This window comes from Octodon degus, unplaced genomic scaffold (genome assembly GCF_000260255.1).
Source record: "Octodon degus isolate 3935 unplaced genomic scaffold, OctDeg1.0 scaffold00098, whole genome shotgun sequence".
NCBI classification, from domain to species: domain Eukaryota; kingdom Metazoa; phylum Chordata; class Mammalia; order Rodentia; family Octodontidae; genus Octodon; species Octodon degus.
Window position 1 is genome coordinate 3,355,918 of NW_004524674.1, and position 7,367 is coordinate 3,363,284.

Genomic DNA, 7,367 nt, shown 5'->3' on the forward strand with positions numbered 1-7,367 from the left:
ACCTTGTGGCCCTTGTTGAGGCCCACGGCCATGGGATAGCGGAGGGCCATGGCTACTCTTTTTCAATGGTTGCTGTCTCTCAGTAGTTTTCTTTCTCCCCCATAAATATATTCTGCTCTTATCCTCTGTTGTTCCTAAAATTCATTCTTCAATTTTAGAAAACATAAACTCATGCCAGACATCTAGCAGGTTAGGAGTTTCTTTCCCCTATATCTGATAGGTCACAGCCCAAGTACAAACTGTTAAATTATCATGACCCTGATTCAACATGGCTGAATCCCCAAAACCAACAGCTTCTTTTTCCAATGACTACTTCCTCCTTCTTCCCCACTCCAACCCTGGACATAACTTCCTGTTACCTTTCCCGCCCACATCAGAGAGCCTCCAATCAGCTCCTTGTTGGTCACTGAACCTGCTCCTCTAACCCCACTCCCAGCAGAAGTCCATAAAGTCTCATCCTGCCTCAGATCAGAGGGTCTGCCCATCTCTCTGCCTTCAATCTTATCCCTGTCTTCAGACCTAATAAAGCACCCCTGCCCCTTATTTCTGCTTCTCTGCCATGCTGCTGCCACTGCCACAGCCATAGCACCATCGCTGCTGGTAAAACCTGACATTATCAATGTCATTAGTAGCAAAACCACCTACAAAACTTCCAAGCCACTATTATTTATCCCATGTGAAGCTGTCTCCCCACCCCCACACTGTGGATCATACTCGGGACCTTGTGCTTGCCAGGGAGGCACTTATGCATAGCTGAGCAATATCCCTGGCCCTACATGTGGGTTTTTGCTGTTTTTTTAAGGTTCAGTGTCTAAGAAAAAGCTTTATAAATCCTACTTCCAAACCTTGAAACAGAGTATTTCTTTCGGATAGTCAGACTATATAAAAACTTGGTTTGTGTTTCCTTATTTTCATTGAACAGACAAAAAAGCTTCCACAACAAACAACACACATACATAAACAAATAACGGAACAAAAATTTCAAATTATTTTCTAGTCCATTTTTGCTGTTGTTTTGTGATAGGTTTTTGTATGTGCATTTGGGGGCCTTATGTCTGTTTTTGTTTCTTTGAGACAGGACCTCATTGTATAATTCAGTCAGGCTGGCACAGAATTTATAGTCATCTTTCTGCCTAAGCCTTCCAAGGATACTAGGATTACAGGCACGCTCAGTTATAATTCTGTTGTTGTTTGTCAAAAATTGGCCATGAAAATAAAATGAATGTTAAGATCTAACTGTACTACTAGTCAGCTGTATGATGGTAAACCTTTAAGATTGTTTCACCATCAGGATTAACAGCAACATTGGCCCCGGGAGATAGCTCAGAATAAGCGCTTGCCTGGCAAATGCAGGGTCCTGAGTTCAATCCCCATAACGTTTAAAAAAAAAAAAGCAACATTATATTTACAAAGATTTCTAACTATTTGTAAAAATTAAACATAATATTAATCAAAGTTGTGAAGACATTTATGTTTATCAACGACAGGAATTAATGATATGGCAGTTAAGGCACAGGGTCCTACTAAAATGGCACTTGCACTTGTAATGCACCTGCTTTAGTCTTCCTCAATGCTGGGAGTCCAGGCATGCACCGAACCTAACTCTCTTTAATAAATTTATCACATATGTCTATTGTAATATGGCATGCCCGTACTACTTGGGAGACTGAAGTGAGAGGATCCTTTGAGCCTAGGAGTTTCAGTTTCAGCCTGAGCCACACAATGAGACTTTGTTTTAAGACAGGTTCTCAGTATGCAGTTCAGGCTGGCCTTGAATTCACAGCAATCCTCCTGACTCGGCCTCCCAGGTGGTAGGATTCTTGTATATTGATTTTATATCCTATACCTTGCTGAGTTCATGCATTGTTTTGAAGTTCTTAGTAGATTCCTTTGGACTTTTAAAATAAATACTATCTCATCTAAACAGTTAAACAGATTTACTTATTCCTTTCCCATCTGGAATCCTTCTGTACTCTTCCTTCATCCCTCCATCCCTCTCTTCTCTCCCCACTCCACCTCAAATTAGCCTAATGCCTCTGAACAGAACCTCCAATATTCAATGGAAGTGATGAGAGTAGATATACTTTTTTCACCCCAGTATTCAGGGCAGAGTATTCAGACTTGTTTTTTTTCTTTTTCTTTTTTTTTTTTTTTTAAATGTATTTGTTACAGAGTCTGACTACGCAGCTCAGACTAGCAGTGATCCTCCTGTTTTCAGCCTCCCCAGCGCTGGGAGTACAGGTGTGCACCCAGTGGTAGGGCCAGTGACTCGGCATGTGGTGCTAGGGATTCAAACTTCAGGCTCGGTATGTGGTGCTAGGGATTCAAACTTCAAACACTAAAGGTGATGTTAGCTTTTTTTGTAGATGCCCTATACAGAGATAACAAAGCTCCATTCAATTCCTAGTTTACCATGAAAGGGTATTGGATTTTACCAAATACTTTTGCTCTAAGATGATTGTGTGTTTTTGTATTTTACCCTAGTGGTGCTGTATATTACATTAATTGATTTTCAGGTGTTGAACCAATCTTATATTCCTTGAATAAATCTCACATGTCACATGGCATATGCTGTGTTCCTTTTCAGGCAGAATTTTTTTTTTTTTTTTTCTGAGAGAGGTTTTGGCTATGCAGTTCAGGCTGGCCTTGAACTCATTTTGTAGCCCAAGTTGATCCTGAATTCACTGTGAACCTCCTGCCTCAGCCTCCCAAGTGCTCGGGCTACAGGCATGAACCACCATGCCCAGTCTTATGTCATTCTTTTTGTTACTGAATTTGTTTTGTATTTTAGGGAAGGGTCTACAGGGTGTTTGGGGTCTTACTACAGATTGGACTCCTAGTGATACACCTGTTTACAGCCTCCCAAGAGCTGGGATTACAGGCCTGCACCACCACGCCCAGTCTCAACTGGCGTCTCAGCATGCCCCGGGGGATCAAACCCCTGGCCCCTGTGCCTACTTGCAGGCGCTTTAATCCACTGAGCTATTTGGCCAGCCCTATTTGTTACTGAATTTGATAGCAGTTTATTGAGGATTTCTACATCTATAGTCTTAAGAAATATTGGTCTAAGTTTTTTATTGTGCGTTTTTTTTTTTTGTTTGTTTGTTTGTTTTTTGGTATTGGGACAATAGTAGCCTCATAAAGTATGCTCTTTAAGGTACTTTTTACAAAAAATTAGGACATACTGATATTACTAAAATCTTCCTTTACACTGAATAACAAATAACATTCAATAACATACTACCTTAATGAATTCAATAATAATGTTGAATAATTCATCAATCATATTATGAGCCATAGGGGGGAAAAACAATCTTTAACTTTCCAATTTTGTAGCTATTTTTTTGTTGTTGCTTATTTTACTGCACTGGCTAGGAGGACCTCTTGTGAAATAATGATGATAGGCCTTATTTGTTTCACTAAGTACAATATATGATACAGAGTTTGTTTTCTCTATTTTTTGGATACATAGTCTCACAATGTAGTTCAAGTTGTACTTGAACTATGCAGCCCAGGGTATCCTCGAACTCCTGACAATCCTCCTGCCTCAGCTTCCCAAATGTTGGGATCATGGTTATGCATCACCATGCCCTACCATATTACAGGTTTCTAATACAAATATTTTCATACATCAGGCAAATTCCCTTCAACAACTAGTTTACTAAGTTTATATACTACAAAGGGATGTTAAATTTTAGTGTTTTCTGGCTTTTCTTACACTTAATGTAATGAGTATGTATTTCCAACTGATCATTCCTATTGCTTAATATTCTACCAAAGTCAACCTTAAAATTTTAAACTTGGATCATAAATGAAATTGGTATTTTGTCATACTAGTATTAGTTCTTCTTGTTTAGATAACAAATCCCACCCAATAAACTGGACAGCCTTCTTTTTCCTAGTTCTCACACAAGTGTGTAAAAAGAAACTATACATTCCTGGAAGATTAAACAAAATTTGTCACTAAAACTACCTAAGTCTGTGCTATCTTTGTAAACCAGAATTCCATTTTACTACTGTAGTTTCTTCTTTGGTTATTAATTTATTTAGGTTTTCTATATGGGGTAACGGGTAACTGAAATTTCCTGAAAAATTACTCATTTCATGTAAATTTCCTCATTTTCTTGGCATGGATACACAATACTTTTATGCTTCTACATCTTTTATTTTTTATTGGTTTCTTTCAGAAAACATGTTTTTGATTTTTGGGCTTATTACTTTCTATCTTTTGGGGGTTCTTTTTTTCTAGATGTTAAAGAGTTGTATGTTTAGATTATTTATTTTTCAATCTCATCTTTCAATATTTTAATAAGATTTTTAGTCATACTCATACATAAGAAAAAAAATTAGCTGATTTCCTGTTGTTTGGCTGGCTGGTAATTTTTGAGACAGGGTATCACTATGTAGCTCAGGCTGGCCTAAAACTCACTATGTATCCCAGGCAGACCTCAAATTTGTGGCTACCCTCCTACCTCAATTTCTAAAGTGCTGAGATTCCAAGTATGTGCCACTATAACTGCATCCCATATTTTAAATTGTTTCAAAAAACTGGTTAATTCTGGACTTCAGATATCCAGCTGCTCTGGGCTCCCAAGGATCTTCTGGGTTAATGAGGCAGCCACCTGGCGAGTCTGACATGGCTATCAGCAATGCACTGCTTGGGTCCTTCTCCACATCCCCGCCCAGCCCCGCGTTAAGGAAGAAGATCATACGTTCAGCAGGTGCCTCGAATAACCGCTGGCTGGAGAAGCTTTCCCACCTGAAGCGACTTCACCCAGGGCTTTTCGGCCACCTTTATGACCTGGCGGTGTCGACCGTGGCCCCAGACCTGGATGGTGGTACAAGAGCTACTTTCAGCACTAGCAACGCAGCCCACCTACCCCGCAGACAGTTGAAGAAGTTCGACTTTCTGGAGGTACTGGGGCCGGGGAGATGGCTCAGCGGGTCTGAGTTCAATCCCCAGTTCCGCCAAAAAAAAAAAAAAGAAAAAGGAAACGGAGGTATTTGTCATCCTCTCCAACTCATTGTCGCATCAGGACTGTGTGGCCCCTACCATCTCCTCGGCGTCAGCCTGGTCCTCCCTGTCAAGCAGCGGCTGTGCCAGCGCGCCATCCACCTGCAGCTTCAGCTACCCCATGCGGGCCGGGGAAGACCCAGGCATGGCCCCTGGCAGCACTGGCGGCGGGCTGCTGTATGGCCAGGAGTCGGCGCCTGCTCCCACGGTGCCCTTCAGCTTGGCAGATATCAATATGACGTACTCAGGTGGCTTGGTGGCCGAGCTCCTGTGACCCAGAGTTTTGAGTCAATGTACATTCCGCCGCAGCAGCTGCGTCCAAGTAGTAGGCTGATAGGCAAGTCTGAGCTGAAGGCATCACTGAGCGCCTCGGGAAGCGAGTACAGCAGTCCCGTGGGTCATTAGCGTTAGCAAAGGCAGCTCTGAGAGCCGGCCCCTGGAGGCCCACTTGGGCACTGGACCGCCACTCAGCAACCAGTGCCTGCCCAGTGCACGAGACTTCCCCCTGGGGTGACAGCTCACCAGCAGCACTAACCCGACATTGGGTCCCGTTGTGAAATAATGATAATAGGCCTTATCTGTTTCACTAAGTACAATATAAGTACAACTGCTGAGCAACCAGGGATTATCACCCTGCATTACCGTTTTCCCCTGGCTTTCATCTCCATCCGGCACCCAACTACCCACCCTTGCTGCTGGACCAAATGCAGCCGCAAGTCTCACCAATTCACTACCAAGAGCTCATGCCACCTGGTTCCTGCCTGCCAGAAAAGCCCAAGCCAAAGGGAAAGGTCGTGACCCTGGAAAAGAACAGCCACCTACACTTGTATTACGCAGGCTGCAGCAAAACCTATACAAAGAGCTCTCATCTCAAGGCACACAGGCGAACCCACACAGGTGGGAAACCATACCACTGTGACTGGGACAGCTGTGAGTGGAAGTTCACCTGCTCTGATGAACTGACCAGGCACTACCGCAAGCACACAGGGCACCACCCCTTCCAGTACCAGAAGAGCGACCAGGCTTTTTCCAGGTCGGACCACCTGGCCTTACACATGAAGAAGTAAATTTTTAAACCCCAGAGTGACACTACCCTCTCTGCCAGAAGAGAATTCAGTATTTTCTTTTCCAAAAACCTTTTACACTGTCTCCCCACAAGGGGAGGCATGCAGCTGACAAGCAATAGAGTCATGGTCAGGTTCCTAATAAGCCTGCCCAGGAGATAGCTCGGTAGAATAAGCGCTTTCCTGGCAAGCGCAGGGTTCTGAGTTCAATCCCCCAAACCAAAAAAAAAAAAAAAAAGTTATACAGTATCTTTATCTTGCTTGTTCTATTTATAGACTACAAAAACATGTGTGCATGTATCAATTCTTACTTAAAATTCTATCATTTGTTTCACATGAAATGGTAAGATCTTTTGTTATGTATATATAATTTCATGATTATTGTATTTCTTTGATATATATTTCTTTTGCTATAGGATAGCCTTGTATATTCCTGAAATTCGTTATCATTGTGATCCTGAAGATCAAACCCTACTAACTTGACATCCAAGCCTCCCATTTGATTCTTTTGACTTAACCATTAATTTTACTGGTTATTTTCTTTTTAAAAAAAAAAAAGTGAAGTGAAATACTTCAGTAGTTTCTTAGTAGTCATATTTATCAATTTGTGTTTTGTATTGTTATGTGTTATATATCCCCTGAGGGTTTACTCCCCCCCCACCCCCAGAACCAAGGATTGAACTCAGACCCTTGCGCTTACTAGGGAAGTGCTTATTCTAGCCATCTCCCCGGCCCCTCACTTTTCTTCTTGCAAATGTGTATCACTACTAGTTGTTTTAATGATTTGGTAGGTTATAAATTAGTTTTTATATACCTGATATATGTATTTTGCCTTGTCTTGAATAACTCAGCTGAACATAAAATTTTAGACTAACAATTACATTTTCTATGCACTTTACAGATCTTGGTTCATTGTCTTCTAGCAATTATGGTATTCACATATCTTTTCTCAGTATAATTGTTTCTTTTCCTTTCATCTTTGATGCAGGTGCAATAAATGTTAAAACGTATCAGGTTTGAATTTAATGTTATTTATTTATCCTTTGCATCACTCAGTATTTAAGATGAGGACTCATGTTTTCTTTAATGCTTACAAAATCTCAGCGCTATCTCCTCAAATACTCTGTGTCATGCCCTCCATTCTCTTCTGGAACTCCTCTGATGTGTACAGGAAGCTCTCAATGTAACCTCTATGTCTTTAATATGTTTTTTTGATATTTCTCTCACTAAGATTGACAGCTCCTCACTACTGTTTTTTTTTTTATTTATTTATTTATTTATTTATTTAT

General features: G+C 41.2%; 1 protein-coding gene and 1 pseudogene across 1 annotated transcript in view; one reads left to right on the forward strand and one right to left on the reverse strand.

The window, feature by feature from the left end:
• Positions 1 to 7,367, reverse strand: part of Rabep1 (rabaptin, RAB GTPase binding effector protein 1) — a 170,120-nt gene that overhangs the window by 101,433 nt on the left and 61,320 nt on the right. The gene's annotated exons all lie outside the window — the stretch shown is intronic.
• LOC105743100 lies at positions 4,610 to 6,081 on the forward strand (annotated as a pseudogene).